This window comes from Acanthochromis polyacanthus, chromosome 22, assembly GCF_021347895.1.
Source record: "Acanthochromis polyacanthus isolate Apoly-LR-REF ecotype Palm Island chromosome 22, KAUST_Apoly_ChrSc, whole genome shotgun sequence".
Lineage (NCBI taxonomy): Eukaryota > Metazoa > Chordata > Actinopteri > Pomacentridae > Acanthochromis > Acanthochromis polyacanthus.
In genome coordinates, this window is record NC_067134.1 from 6807039 (window position 1) to 6823621 (window position 16583).

The window sequence follows — 16583 nt, forward strand, 5'->3', positions numbered from 1 at the left end:
TCCACTCATCACATGGACAAAGAAAAGACCTTGTGGAGGAAAGTTCTGTGGTCAGATGGAACAAAAACTGAAGGTGAGGCCTTTAACCCCAAGAACACCAAACCTATCTCCAAGCATGGTGGTGGCAGTATCATCCTATGGAGCTTTACACAAAGTAAATAGAATTATGAAGAAGGAGGATCACCTCCACGTTCAGGAGAACCTAAAACCATCAACAGAAGGCTGATCTTGGACACAGTTGGATGTTTCAACCAGACAATGAGTCCAAACACACATCAGACATGGTAAAGAAATGGTTCCATCAGGATAGAATGAAGGTTCTAGAATGAAGGTTCTAGACTGGTCTCCCCAAAGTCCTGACTTAGACCCATCAAGAACCTGAAGAACCAAGTCAGAAAGACCACATATGTAGTGGATCGGCACCAATTGTGGTTGTCTTTCTTCCTCAGACTTGAGTCAGTCAAGTTGATAGTATAATGATACTGCCACCTCCATGACTGATGGTAGGGATGGTGTCCTGAGGAGTGGAACATAAACCAAATATGAACATTTCTGAGTTCAGTTTTCAGTGTCAGTGTTTCCGGTTTATTAAATGACTGTAACAGAAATCAGAGGTATCTTTGACATTGACAATGTCATTTCAGATGTTCACTTTCTTTTCTCTGCAGCCTGGAGGACAGCAGCAGCATTTTCCTTCGCCTCCTGCAGCAGCAGCGACGCTTGTTTCTCCGTCTGCAGCGACAGAACAGAAGGAGGTTAGGAGAGGCTTCAGTCAGACGATCTAAGGAGAGGCTTCAGTCAGACGATCTATGGAGAGACTTCAGTCAGACAATCTAAGGAGAGGCTTCAGTCAGACGATCTAAGGAGAGGATTGAGTCAGACGATCTATGGAGAGACTTCAGTCAGACAATCTAAGGAGAGGCTTCAGTCAGACGATCTAAGGAGAGGATTGAGTCAGACGATCTAAGGAGAGGCTTCAGTCAGACGATCTAAGGAGAGGCTTCAGTCAGACAATCTAAGGAGAGGCTTCAGTCTGACGATCTAAGGAGAGACTTCAGTCAGACAATCTAAGGAGAGGCTTCAGTCAATCTAAGGAGAGGCTGGAACACTTACGGTAACTTTGAAGGCATCGTCGGTGATGTCTTTGAGGTTGATCATGACGTTGTAATAAGCTCCGAAAACAGCCGCCTCCAACGCCTTAGCTGCCACCTGGAAACCAACGAGTTAATCTGCAGCTTTGCTTTCGAGTTTTCTCACAGTTCTGAAGTACAATTTATGAACATAGACAAGTTGGTGTGTTTTCTCACCTGAGCGTCGGACTTGCAGCCGATGTTTCCGTGGACGACCATCTCTCTGAGCGGTGACCAGAGGACGCTGATCCTCTCGGCCAGAGCCAACGGGACGCCGACGGCTCGCTGCAGACCGGCCTGCATCGCTGCTTCTCTCCTGAAAACAACAGAACTGTGAACATGTCTGAAAAGACAAGCATCCAAACATCCCTCCACCCAGCCCTGGAGGAGTCCAACACCCACTGGAAACATCTCTGACTTTGTGCTGAGTATGTGGACACAGCTCTCACTTTGGTTGTTCAGGGACCAAATGTCTCATATCAGAGAGCCTGGTACCCCATACTCCCTCAGTACCCCCACAGAGGTCCTCAGAGGACACGGTCATAGACCTTCTCCAGATCCACAAAACACATGTAGACTGACAGGTCCAACTCCCATGACCCCCTCAGCAGCTCCATAAGAGTAAAGATCTGACCACCGTTCCATGACCAGGACAGAATCCACATTGTTCCTCCTGAATCTGAGGTTCTACAATCACTCAGAGCCTCCCTTCCAGCATCCTAGAGGAAACTTTCCCAGGGAGGCTGAGAAGTGTGACATCCTGATAGTTGGAACTCACTCTCTGGTCCCCCTTATTGAAGATGGGAACCACCACCCCGGTCTGCCACTCCACAGGTACCGTACCTGATGCCCACATTGTAGAGAGATGTCAGCCAAGACAGTCCAACAATGTCCAGAACCTTCAGCATCTCAGGTAGGATCTCATCCACACCTGGAGCCACTGAGGAGCTTCTTAACTACCTCGGTGACCTCTGCCATGGATATGATTGAAGATTCCCCGAGTCTTCATGCTCCACCTCCTCCACAGAGGACGTGTTTACCGGGTTCAGGAGTTCCTCAAAGTGCTCTTTCCACCCGACAATGTCCCCAGTACGGGTCACCAGTTCTCCACCCCGACTGTACACAGCCTGAGTAAAGTCCTGTCTCCCCTTCCTGAGGCACTGAATGGTTTGCCAGAATTTCTTCAAGATCAACTGAAAGTCCTTCTCCATAGCATCTCCAAATTGCTCCCACAACCGAGTTTTAGCTTCTACAACTGCAGCAGCTGCATTTCTTTTGGCTGACTGGTACCTGTCAACTGCTTCAGGAGACCTCCAAGCCAACCAGGCCCAAAATGTCTCCTTCTTCAGCCTGACGGCTTCCCTCACCATTGGTGTCCACCAGCAGGTTTCTGGGTTGTCAACAGACACTAGTGGCATTTAGACCACAGCTCCTAACAGCTGCTTCTGCAATGGAGGCTTTGAACATGGACCACTCATACTCCATGTCCCCAACCTTACCCAGGATGCAGGAGAAACTCTTCCAGAGGTGAGAGCTGAAAACCGCACAGACAGGGTCCTCCACCAGACATTGCCAGTTAAAACTCACTATACGTTTGGGTTTACCATGTCTGTCCAGCAGTCTTCCATCAGCTTCAACTCACCACCAGGTGGAGATCAGCTGACAGCTCTGCTCCTCTCTTCACCCAAGTGTCCAAAACATACTGCTGCAGGTGTGATGATACAACTACGAAGTCCATCATGGACCTTTGGCCTAAAATGCTCTGGTACCAGGTACACTTATGAGAAACTTCTGCTCCAACATGGTGTTTGTTATGACCAATCTATGACTAGAACAGAAGTCCAATAACTAAACACCACCCAGGTTCAGATCGGGCCGTTCCTCCCAATCATCTCTTCCAGGTTTCTCCATCGTTGCCCACATTAGTGTTGAGGTCCACCAGGAGAACTATGGAGTCTCCAGGTGGTACCCCTTCCAGGAACCACCCACAGACTCCAAGAAGGCCGGGTACTCTGCACTGCTGTTGGTGCATAAAGAACAGACAACAGTCAGAGTTTATCCTCTGAGAGGAGACCCTCTGGTTCTCCAGGAGAACTCCAACAAAGCGGTGCTTAGCCGGGGGCTCCTGAGTTTCCCCACACCCACCCAGAGCCTCTCACCCTGGACAAGTCCAGAAAAGGAGAGAGTCCAACCACTCTCCAGGATTATGGTTCCAGAACCCTTGCTGTGCGTGGAAGTGAGTCCAACTATATCAAGCTGGTATCGCTCCACCTCCACCAGCTCAGGTTCCTTCCATCCAGTGAGGTGACATCCCACATCCCCAAAGCTAGTCTCCACCACCAGGGGGCAGTGCACCCAGACGTCCACTCCTGCCTACTGCCTGGTGGGCATAGCACCCGACCTTGATTTCCTGCCCGGTGAGTGGTGGGGCAGGACGGCAACACTGTTACTTTTTCGGGCTGCACCCAACCAAGACCCATGGGGCCCCCAGACTCGGCCACCAGGTGCTCTCTGGCAAGTTTAGCCCCAGACCTGGCTCCAGAGAGAGATACTGGTTTCCCTGAAACCAGGTGAGGTGGCGGCTTTCCTTTTCTTCTGATTTGCCTTGGGAGACCCTACCAGGGGCTAATGACCCAGGCAACATAGTTCTCAGGATCAGAGGGACACTCAAACCCCTCCGATAAGGTGGTGATTCATCAGGGAGGACAGCAAACAACAAAACTCCTTTAGAACTGTAAAAACCACAGAAGGCAGCAAAACTAATGAATAAACCAAATAAGTTTCAAAGAAATAATAATTGAGTCAGTTACAGATGCTGTCGCCTCCTGGTGGCCTGACAGAGTACTGCAACTTTTCAGATTTAGAGATGATGCACTCAGACCACTCATTAAAACCTTTAATATCGTCATTAATCCAGATTTCATTATCGGGTCACCTCCTGATCTCCTCTGCTGTGGTCTTCGGCATCTTCAGCGCCGCCTGCAACAGAACAAACAGGCTCAAATCAGACTTTATGGTTCAGTGAGAATAAATAAAACATTTCTGTCTGTAGTAGATCATAAAAATAGCATAGTTTCATATATCACAAACAAAACCTAGCAATAGAGTACGATGGAAAGAGTTTACAGTAAAATGATGTAGTAGTATGTTGGTGTGTCAGCAGTTGATATCTACAGGCGTCTACATGTATCTACAGTATGTCTACAGATATCTACTGGTGTATCTACAGGTATGTCTACGGGTATCTACCTGTGTATCTATAGGCATCTACAGGTATCTCCAGGTATGTCTACAGGTGTCTCCAAGTGTGTCTCTAGATGTATGGTCACCATGTAGCTGTTGAAGGCGGAGGTATCGGTGTCCACCATGTGCAGCAGGTCTTCTGTGGCCTGATGAAACGGAGGAATCAGCCTCCTCATGACGGCGTCCAGGTTCTCAAACTGCCTCTTGCCGTAGGTCATGTGACCGACCATGGAGCCCAGCGCCGCCCCCTGCAGGAGAACAGAGATGTTACAATGAGAGGTCTCACTCTGCTGGAGGATCCTGGATGGGGAAGGAGGTCGTACCAGAGCACCGATGGCAGCAGAAACCGATCCTCCTCCGGGAGCTGCCGTCCGAGCGCCAACGCTCCGGACAAACTGCTGCAGAGACAAAGACACCAGCCGTCCGTCATCCTGTGGCTTCACCATGTACCTGCACAGGTAAGTTTACAGGTGAGGGGGTGAACTAACAGACCAGAGCAGACCATTAGAGGTGGAGGACTCACTCTATGATCCTCTCTCTGGGGTTGAACGGACCGAGGGAGTCGAGGCCCAACTACTGATGACCTGAACACAAACAGACCTTCACACGCTGCACGTGTTGTGTGTTTTATACATGTTGTATGTTTTACACATGTTGTATGTTTTACACATTTTGCATAAAACATGTTGTATGTTTTATACATGTTACATAAAGCTGGTGGATAGTCTCAGAACTCGGCTGCTCACCAGGCGGACTTTGTGCTCCTCCTCCAGGACGAAGAGTCGATCTCTCTGGATGTAGAATTCTGCAGAGTCCAGCAGAGCCTTCAGAGGAATCAGACCCACGATCTGAGAGCCCACCACCGGCAGCTTCAGGTGCTGAAGCACCACAGCGTGTTGGAGGAAACATGTATGAACAAATGTGATGGAGGAAACATGTTGGAGGAACATGTATGAAGAAACATGTTGGAGGAAACATGCATGAAGAAATGTGATGGAGGAAACATGTTGTATAAAGCATGCATGAAGAAACATGTTGGAGGAAACATGTATGAAGAAACGTGTTGGAGGAAACATGTATGAAGAAGCATGTTGTCTAGAACATGTATGAACCCTGGTTCTAACTGACCTCAGCGTCACTGCAGATCTCCTCGTAGACGCTGTGCAGTGGAGTCACCTCAAAGTCCAGGATGTTGGTGGAAACCTGAGCAAGGTTGGCCTCATCCAGGAACCAGCCCATCCCCTGGACCTTCTGCAGCAGACCAGGCTGGACCAGCACCAGGAGAACCACAGGAGAACCATAGGAGAACCACATGAGACCCATAGTAGAACCACAGGAGAACCACATGAAAACCATAAGAGAACCATAGGAGAACCACAGGAGAATCATAGGAGAATCACAAGAGAACCATAGGAAGAACCACAGGACAACCACATGTAAACCACAAGAGAACCACAGGAGAACCATGGGAGAACCAAATGAAGCTAAAAGAACAGACCTGGTCCTTCCCTCGGCCTTGTTCCCGAATTGTCCAGTGCGATGCGGTGAGCTGTTCTTTGGTGGCTGATCAGTTCACATTGTAGGCGATCAGGAACTTGCGAGCGCCAGTTACCGTGGCACCCCATGATGGTACGAACACAGCCGGACCGAAGTCAGGGATCCAATCAGGACGCTGGAGCTGAAAGGAGAAACTTGAACTGAAACGAACTGGAACCACTGAGAGTTTGAGAGGAAATAGAAGAAAAACTGAAGGTTGGAGGAGGAACCAGAGTTTCACCTTATCAGGTAGAGCTCATACTCTCCAGCTCTCACCGACGGAAGATTCCTCTCGACTCAGTACGAGCTGCTTCTCCATAGAGATACACTGTAAGAGGAGTCATAGTACCACTGATCAGGAAGTCTAGAAGGAGTCATAGTTCCACTAATCAGGAAGTCTAGAAGGAGTCATAGTACCACTAATCAGAAGGTATAGAAGGAGTCATAGTATCACTAATCAAGAGGACTAGAAGGAGTCATAGTACCATTATTCAGGAGGTACAGAAAGAGTCATAGTACCACTAATCAGGAGGTCTAGAAGGAGTCACAGTACCACTGACAGGAGGTCTAGGAGGAGTCATAGTTCCACTGATCGGGAGTTAACAGGAGTCATAGTACCACTAGTCAGGAGGTATAGAAGGAGTCATAGTTCCACTAATCAGGAGGTCTAGAAGGAGTCATAGTTCCACTAATCAGGAGGTATAGAAGGAGTCATAGTTCCACTAATCAGGAGGTATAGAAGGAGTCATCGTTCCACTAATCAGGAGGTCTAGAAGGAGTCATAGTCCACTTAATCAAGAGGTCTAGAAGGAGTCATAGTAGCACTAATCAGGAGGTCTAGAAGGAGTCATAGTACCACTAATCAGAGGTATAAGAAGGAGTCATAGTAGCACTAATCAGGAGGTCTAGAAGGAGTCATAGTACCACTGATCAGAGCTGCAGGTACTGACAGTGGATGCATAGCCCTGACAGTGAAGCATGAGGTGTTAGCAATGATGATATGGGGCTGTTTATATATAATGACGACATTTCTAGGGTGAATGTTTTTCGTTGATTCTCCTCCAAGAATCCAGCAGTAGATCAGCGTCTCACCAGGAACCTGTAGCATCTCGGCCAGCTTCTGTCAAACAGGTTTGCACAGCGGATGCAGTCGTCCATGGTGACGTCTGGACGGGGATGAAGGGACAGACGTCCAGCGCTCCGGTCCGAGGATGCTCACCTGAATACCAAGAGATACAGGACAAACCCTCAAGACCTGAAGTTCTGGTTCTTCTGTCAAACACCAGAAACAAAGAACCGCCCAACAAGACAACATCCAGATGGACCCAGAAGAGGGTCCGGTTTTCTCTGTCTGGTTCTGGTGGACTCACCTGAGTGTTTGCTCATGTCGATGAGGCTGAAGGCCTGCCGGGCAGCGCTCAGCGCTCCCTCCACCACCACCTCCGGAGAACCCACGAAGGTGTAAGACGGTCCGGTTGGTGGAGGGCTCCGGGGTCCACATCCAGCAGGCTGCAGCCGTGAGTGTTGGAGATGGCCGCCGAGATGGCCAATCAATCACCTGAAGGGCACAGAAACCCTGCTGTCAGGATGGAAACCACTGGCTCTGTCTGCAAAACCTGCACTTCAAACCTCTATGTTTACACTCAAATGTGTCTAAAATTGGATAATAATCTGCCAAAGTACCAAAAACATGGATATTAATGTATTAACGTACCAAAATATGGATATTAATGGACTAAAGTACCAAAACATCGATATTCATGGACCAGTGCGTCCAAAACCTGGACTTTAACACAAAAGTACCAAAAATATGGATATTAATGCACAAAATCACCAAAACCCTGGATAATAACATAATAAAGGACCAAAAACTTAGATATTAATGGACTAAAGTACCAAAACTCTGGATATTAATGCACAGACGTACTACAAACTTGGCTATGAATGGACTAAACTGTGAAAACCTGGATAAAATAACATATGACACACCTAGAAATCTGAATCTTAACCTTGGAAAACACAAAAACCCTGGATATTAAAGTATAGAACATTAAAACTCCAGATATTAAGATACAAAAACATTAAAACCCTGGATATTATGTTACCTTCCTTTCTTAAACTCTGACTAGAAGTAATCTGATTACATGCCTGTCAGATAACATGATGAAGCCAACAAAGGCCCTGATTGGTTCTTTTCTGAGGAGAGTCAGAGTTTCAGGCCTTCAGACACTCGGTGTGAGCGTTGGTTGATTGATTATTGATGCAGTGAAGCAGAGGGTTTAAATGTTGTGAAAGCTGCAGCTGATCATTGACAGCATGTTTGGTGGTTAAACAGAAAACCATCAAAGGTCGCACAGCTTCCCTCTGAAGATCCATGTAATAATTAATGACAGGTCCAGCCGGTCCAGGGTTCTGGTGTTCCACCGTTCTTCAGGATTCAAAAGACTTTAGAGTCAGAAACCTCAAAACTAATATCCATGTAAAAGCTGTCAACAATCAGGATTTTAACACACAAAAGTACTAAAAACTTTAATATTAACACAAAAGTACCAAAAAACTGAATATTAACACAAAAGTACTAAAAACATGAAGCAATGAGTAAATAACGGTGGAATGAACACAGTCAGCGTTTCTTATTCCACAGAAATCTAGAATGTTTGAGACAATAATTAGTCAGAACCAGACGGTTGATGAGCGGTAAATGTTCCGTTAAACGGTTCTAAAGGTTCTCACCTCTTTGTTCGACCTTCAGAGAAGTTGGGGACACATTCGACCAGCTGAGCCATGATAGAAGCACTGATGGACCGTTCAGACCCCTGGAGGACGTCCAGCCTCCAATCATTAAACAGGAAGTAGGTCGCCTGGCAACCATCACACCTGAAGTGGCTGCCATAAACATACACCGTCTTTTCTGGAGCAGCACCAACGTCCTCAGTCAGCTGCAACAGACACACAAAGACTCTCAAAAACTGGAATCACAACACTTCTGAAATAAAGACAAAAATATGAATTACTGGGGTCAAATAAGTATCAAAAATCACTGGAAAATAACACACATGTCAATAATTTAGAAAATAATACACAAAAGTGTCAATAATTAGAAAATATCACACAAAATGTATCAAAAATTGGAAAAAACACTCAAAAGTATAAAAAATCTGGAAAATAACATACAAAAGTATCAATAATTTAGAAAATAACACAGAAAAGCATTAAAAAAAATAAAAAATAACAGACAAACTGTCAATAATCTCAAAAATAACACAAAGTAACAATAATCTGGAAAATACCACACTAAAGTAACAATAATCTGGAAAATAAAACACAAAGTATCAATAATCTAAAAAGTAAAACACAAAAGCATCAATAATCTAGAACATAAAGAACAGAATAGAAATAAATAGAAAGCCTTTATTGTCATTGTACAACGAGTATACAATGAAATTGGGAGCGCTGCTCCATTGGTGCTTAGAAAATATATACATAAAAATACAATACAATAAAAAATAATTTAAAATAGAATAAAATACAGTAGAAATACAATAAAATACAACGGGAAAGAGTGGAAATGGTAGAAAATAACGGTAATCTAGAAAAATGACACAGAAAGTGTCTAAACTTGAATTTAACACACTAAAATACCTCTAGAACCTCTTGAATCAAATAATTCGATATCTTGAGCTGAATAAAGGAACCTTTAGATATTTCTGGCAGAACTGATGGATTTTATGGATATAATCTTTAAAATGTTTGAATCTCTGGCCATGAACTCGGTTAAATAAATTCTGTTCTTTTCTAAAAGTACAACGTCAGAAAGCGGGTTTAGGATGATTTAAATGAAGTTTTTGTGGAAACAACCAGAAAGAACTTCAAACATTTACTGACGTTCATGTCAGAACCAAGAGTCTTCAGGAGCTGAAGGTGAAGTCCTCCAGATGTTTCAGAGCATCTGGATTCACTCCCAGCTGCAGAACCTTCAGTCCTGATTCTAACAGCAGTTGTTAAATAAAGGAAACTTTCCTGTGATCTTTCCTGGCTTACTTTCCCTCCAGTAAAATCGGTGGAGGTTTATTCTTTTAGGACCTTTTACCACCTCAGAGTCAAAGTCCTCTCAGGTGTTTTATGGTGTTGTTGTCACACCTCAGAATTAGTCTGGATTAGATCCTAAACAGACGACATCACTTCCTGCAGGCTAAACACAAACTCTCCGTGTTGCTGAGCTCGCTTCGGTCCAACATGGGACGCCCAGTTCTGGTTCTGGTTGGTTTTCCTGCTGGGTGAGAAACTTTTCTGTTTGACCCAATTCAGGTGAAACCCACATGACTGAAGCTGCCTGTGAGAATATTCTGGTCTGGATTAGATTTAATGGCTTCATGTCTTTGTTGTGGTTTATTATGGCGTCAGTTTGGTGAAACGATGAAAGATTTAACTAAATTGTTTATTTACCTTATATCATTTACTTACTTACCTGTAAAACTTTTAGAAACACACCAGCTGAATTCATTTACTGCTGTGAGCATGCTAAGCTAATTTCCTGCAAAATGTTAGCATGCTAGCTTGTGCACTGTTAAAAAATACCACATTATGTATGTATTACTATCTACTGATAAATTACTGCTAATAATACTACTGCAATACTTCTCAGTAATACCTGCTGTTCCTATTCAGCCCTCATGGTACAGCCTCATGTTTCCTGCAGGTACTGCAATCAGTTCAGAGAGTACTACTATGAGTCCAGAGAGTACTACTATTACTCCAGAGGGTACTACTGAAACTTCAGCTGGTAGTATTCCACCCAAGCAACTACCGATCCTACTACTCCTAATACTCCTGCTACTACTACTCCTATTATTACTACTTACTCCTAATACTCTTTCTACTACTCCTACTAGTCCTCCTAATACTCTTCCTACTACTACTACTACTAGTCCTCCTACTACTTCTCTTACTACCTACGACTTCTCCTACTAGTCCTACTCCTACTAATTCTTCTACTACTGCTACTGCTCCTACTCCTACTAATTCTTCTACTACTGCTACTGCTCCTACTCCTACTAATTCCTACTACTCTACTCTACTCCTACTACTCCTACTACCTACTCCTACTCTACTACTTCTACTACTCTCTACCTACTACTCTCCTACTACTCCTACTCTACTCCTACTACTTCTCCTACTACTCCTACTCCTACTCTCTACACTCCTACTACTCCTACTCCTACTCCTACTCTACTACTCCTACTACTCCTACTCCTACTACTCTCCTACTACTCCTACTACTCTCTACTACTCCTACTCTCCTACTCCTACTACTTCTCCTACTACCTACTCCTACTCCTACTTCTCCTACTACCCTACTCCTACTACCCTACTACTCCTACTCCTTCTCCTACTACTCTCCTACTCCTACCCTACTACTCCTATCCTACTACTACTCTACTACTCCTACTCCTACTCTACTACTTCTCCTACTACTCCTACTCCTACTCCTACTACTTCTTACTACCTACTCCTACTCCTACTACTTCTCCTACTACTCCTACTCCTACTCTACTACTCCTACTACTCCTACTCTACTCCTACTCCTACTACTTCTCCTACTCTACTCCTACTACTACTTCTCCTACTACTCCTACTCCTACTCCTACTACTTCTCCTCTCCTACTCCTACTACTCCTGATCCTACTACTACTCCTACTACCACCACCCTGGTGTGTTCAAACGGTGGTTTTCTATTGGATAGAGTCTGCATCTGTCCTGATGAATGGACCGGAGAGACCTGCTCAGTCGGTAAGAGATCAAAACAGACTGATTAATACAGATTGATCAATACAGATCAATACAGACTGATCAATACAGATTCATTGACAGACCCCCTGATCTCTGATTAGCAAAAATCCTCCTCTCTCAGTGAACTTCTGCAGCTCCCAGGAGTTGGATGGATTCCAGTTCCCAGAAACACCAATTGGGATGGTTCTCCTATTCTGAGGAGGTTTGTCCTTCAGGAACCAGCGCTGGTGAGTCCAACCGTCCTCCATCACGTTCCTCTGGGTTTCTCCATCACGTTCCCCTGGGTTTTTCCATCACGTTCCTCTGGGTTTCTCCATCACGTTCCTCTGGTTTATCCATCACGTTGCACTGGAATTCCTCCGTCACGTTCCTCTGGGTTTCTCCGTCAACGTTCCTCTGGGTTCGTTCCGTCACGTTCCTCTGGGTTTCTCCGTCACGTTCCTCTGGTTTGTCCGTCACGTTCCTCTGGGTTCGTCCGTCACGTTCCTCTGGGTTCGTCCGTCACGTTCCTCTGGGTTCGTCCGTCACGTTCCTCTGGGTTCGTCCGTTCACGTTCCTCTGTGTTTCTCCGTCACGTTCCTCTGGGTTCGTCCCGTCACGTTCCTCTGGGTTTCTCCATCACGTTGCACCTGAATTCCTCCGTCACGTTCCTCTGGTTTCTCCATCACGTTGCACTGAATTCCTCTGTCACGTTCCTCTGGGTTTCTCCGTCACGTTCCTCTGGGTTTCTCCGTCACGTTCCTCTGGGTTTTATTCGTCACGTTCCTCTGGGTTCGTCCGTCACGTTCCTCTGGGTTCGTCCGTCACGTTCTTTCTGGGTTTGTCCGTCACGTTCCTCTGGGTTCGTCCGTCATGTTCCCTCTGGGTTCGTCCGTCACGTTCCTCTGTGTTTCTCTCCGTCACGTTCCTCTGGGTTTCTCCATCACGTTCCTCTGGGTTTCTCCGTCACGTTCCTCTGGGTTTCTTCCATCACGTCCTCTGGGTTCCTCCATCACGTTCCTCTGGGTTTATCCATTCACGTTGCACTGAATTCCTCGTCCACGTTGCCTCTGGGTTTCTCCATCACGACCTCTGTGTTTTCTCCGTCACGTTCCTCTGGGTTTCTCCATCACGTTCCTCTGGGTTTCTCCATCACGTTCCTCTGGGTTTATCCATCACGTTGCACTGAATTCCTCCGTCACGTTCCTCTGGGTTTCTCCATCACGTTCCTCTGGGTTTCTCCATCACGTTCCTCTGGGTTTCTCCATCACGTTCCTCTAGGTTTCTCCGTCACGTTCCTCTGGGTTTCTCCGTCACGTTCCTCTGGGTTTCTCCGTCACGTTCCTCTGGGTTTCTCCGTCACGTTCCTCTGGGTTCGTCCGTCACGTTCCTCTGGGTTTCTCCATCACGTTCCTCTGGGTTTATCCATCACGTTGCACTGAATTCCTCCGTCACGTTCCTCTGGGTTTCTCCATCACGTTCCTCTGTGTTTCTCCGTCACGTTCCTCTGGGTTTCTCCATCACGTTCCTCTGGGTTTCTCCATCACGTTCCTCTGGGTTTATCCATCACGTTGCACTGAATTCCTCCGTCACGTTCCTCTGGGTTTCTCCATCACGTTCCTCTGGGTTTATCCATCACGTTGCACTGAATTCCTCCGTCACGTTCCTCTGGGTTTCTCCATCACGTTCCTCTGGGTTTCTCCATCACGTTCCTCTGGGTTCGTCCGTCACGTTCCTCTGGGTTCGTCCGTCACGTTCCTCTGGGTTTCTCCATCACGTTCCTCTGGGTTCGTCCGTCACGTTCTTCTGGGTTTGTCCGTCACGTTCCTCTGGGTTCGTCCGTCATGTTCCTCTGGGTTCGTCCGTCACGTTCCTCTGTGTTTCTCCGTCACGTTCCTCTGGGTTTCTCCATCACGTTCCTCTGGGTTTCTCCGTCACGTTCCTCTGGGTTTCTCCATCACGTTCCTCTGGGTTTCTCCATCACGTTCCTCTGGGTTTCTCCATCACGTTCCTCTGTGTTTCTCCGTCACGTTCCTCTGGGTTTCTCCATCACGTTCCTCTGGGTTTCTCCATCACGTTCCTCTGGGTTTATCCATCACGTTGCACTGAATTCCTCCGTCACGTTCCTCTGGGTTTCTCCATCACGTTCCTCTGGGTTTATCCATCACGTTGCACTGAATTCCTCCGTCACGTTCCTCTGGGTTTCTCCATCACGTTCCTCTGGGTTTCTCCATCACGTTCCTCTGGGTTCGTCCGTCACGTTCCTCTGGGTTCGTCCGTCACGTTCCTCTGGGTTCGTCCGTCACGTTCCTCTGTGTTTCTCCGTCACGTTCCTCTGGGTTCGTCCGTCACGTTCCTCTGGGTTTCTCCATCACGTTGCACTGAATTCCTCCGTCACGTTCCTCTGGGTTTCTCCATCACGTTGCACTGAATTCCTCTGTCACGTTCCTCTGGGTTTCTCCGTCACGTTCCTCTGGGTTTCTCCGTCACGTTCCTCTGGGTTTATTCGTCACGTTCCTCTGGGTTCGTCCGTCACGTTCCTCTGGGTTCGTCCGTCACGTTCTTCTGGGTTTGTCCGTCACGTTCCTCTGGGTTCGTCCGTCATGTTCCTCTGGGTTCGTCCGTCACGTTCCTCTGTGTTTCTCCGTCACGTTCCTCTGGGTTTCTCCATCACGTTCCTCTGGGTTTCTCCGTCACGTTCCTCTGGGTTTCTCCATCACGTTCCTCTGGGTTTCTCCATCACGTTCCTCTGGGTTTATCCATCACGTTGCACTGAATTCCTCCGTCACGTTCCTCTGGGTTTCTCCATCACGTTCCTCTGTGTTTCTCCGTCACGTTCCTCTGGGTTTCTCCATCACGTTCCTCTGGGTTTCTCCATCACGTTCCTCTGGGTTTATCCATCACGTTGCACTGAATTCCTCCGTCACGTTCCTCTGGGTTTCTCCATCACGTTCCTCTGGGTTTATCCATCACGTTGCACTGAATTCCTCCGTCACGTTCCTCTGGGTTTCTCCATCACGTTCCTCTGGGTTTCTCCATCACGTTCCTCTGGGTTTCTCCATCACGTTCCTCTAGGTTTCTCCGTCACGTTCCTCTGGGTTTCTCCATCACGTTCCTCTGGGTTCGTCCGTCACGTTCCTCTGGGTTTCTCCGTCACGTTCCTCTGGGTTCGTCCGTCACGTTCCTCTGGGTTTCTCCGTCACGTTCCTCTGGGTTTCTCCATCACGTTCCTCTGGGTTTCTCCATCACGTTCCTCTGGGTTTCTCCATCACGTTCCTCTGGGTTTATCCATCACGTTGCACTGAATTCCTCCGTCACGTTCCTCTGGGTTTCTCCATCACGTTCCTCTGGGTTTATCCATCACGTTGCACTGAATTCCTCCGTCACGTTCCTCTGGGTTTCTCCATCACGTTCCTCTGGGTTTCTCCATCACGTTCCTCTGGGTTTCTCCATCACGTTCCTCTGGGTTTCTCCGTCACGTTCCTCTGGGTTTCTCCGTCACGTTCCTCTGGGTTTCTCCGTCACGTTCCTCTGGGTTTCTCCATCACGTTCCTCTGGGTTTCTCCGTCACGTTCCTCTGGGTTTCTCCGTCACGTTCCTCTGGGTTCGTCCCGTCACGTTCCTCTGGGTTCGTCCGTCACGTTCCTCTGGGTTCGTCCGTCACGTTCCTCTGGGTTCGTCCGTCACGTTCTTCTGGGTTCGTCCGTCACGTTCCTCTGGGTTCGTCCGTCACGTTCCTCTGTTTCTCCGTCACGTTCCTCTGGGTTCTTCATCACGTTCCTCTGGGTTCTTCGTCACGTTCTTCTGGGTTTCTCCGTCACGTTCTCTGGGTTTCTCCGTCACGTTTCCTCGTGTGTTTACTCCGTCTCGTCCCTCTGGGTTTCTCCGTCACGTCCTCTGGGTTTCTTCCGTCACGTTCCTTCTGGGTTTCTCCGTCACGTCCTCTGGGTTTCTTCATCACGTCCTTCTGGGTTTCTTCATCCCACGTTCTTCTGGGTTTCTCCATCACGTCCTCTGGGTTGTCTCCCACCCACTATGGTCACGTTCTTGTCAGGATGTCTTGGTTCCTAGTCAACACTTGGTAAGCTTTCATCTTCAGAAGGCAAGATTTAGACAAAAATTTATCAGGTTTTAGTTCCAAGTCTGTTTGGTTTAAGTCTAGTTCTGTTTGGTTTTAGTCATTGTTAGTGAAGATTTTAGTCAGATTACGTAAAGTTTCTGCCAGAATGTCAGGTTTAAGCCAACATTTGCCTATGCTTCATCTAAAATATAATTTTTATAGGTGGTAGCTAACATTTGTTAACTTTTAGTCACTGTTTGTTGGGTCTTTGCCCAAATTTAGGCTTTCAGGCAACTTTTGTGAGGCTGAAGCCAGATGTCAGGTTTAAGCCAGAATTTATCGGGTTTTAGCCAACAAATGTAGACTTTACCCTGAATATAAAGTTTTGTCTGCTTTAGCCAACATTTGTTGGGTTTAAGTCATTATTGTTGGGTTTAAGTCACTATTTGTTGGGTTTTAGCCAGAATGTTTTGTTTTAGCCAACAATTGTGACAGTTAGCTAACTTGTTGGGTTTTTGCTCAGAGTTTGTTAAATTGTAGCCAAACATTTGTTTTTGTTTTTTGGCCAAACTCTGTTGGGTTTGTGTCAGATTGTTGTCCTTGAGTGGTGGACTTCATACCTCAGGTCTCCTTATCGTCCCTGATGTTTCTCTGTCTTCTTCTGCCACCGTTTCAGCTGGTAAACCGAAGCTTCAACCAGGTGTTTGGTCAACAACGGATCACCGAGTTTCGACCGTCCACAGGTCCTCCAGTGTGGACCAGACGCTCAGCAACATCCAGAACAATGTGAGAACACAGGAACATGGTTGAAATCAGTGGAGGGCATCCGGACGTCCAGCTTCAGT

At 46.8% G+C, this 16583-nt stretch overlaps 1 pseudogene; it reads right to left on the reverse strand.

Annotated features, from left to right (window-relative positions):
• Positions 1-557: 557 nt before the first annotated feature.
• On the reverse strand, positions 558-15684 carry LOC127530254 (formimidoyltransferase-cyclodeaminase-like; annotated as a pseudogene).
• Between the last annotated feature and the right edge of the window lie 899 nt (positions 15685-16583).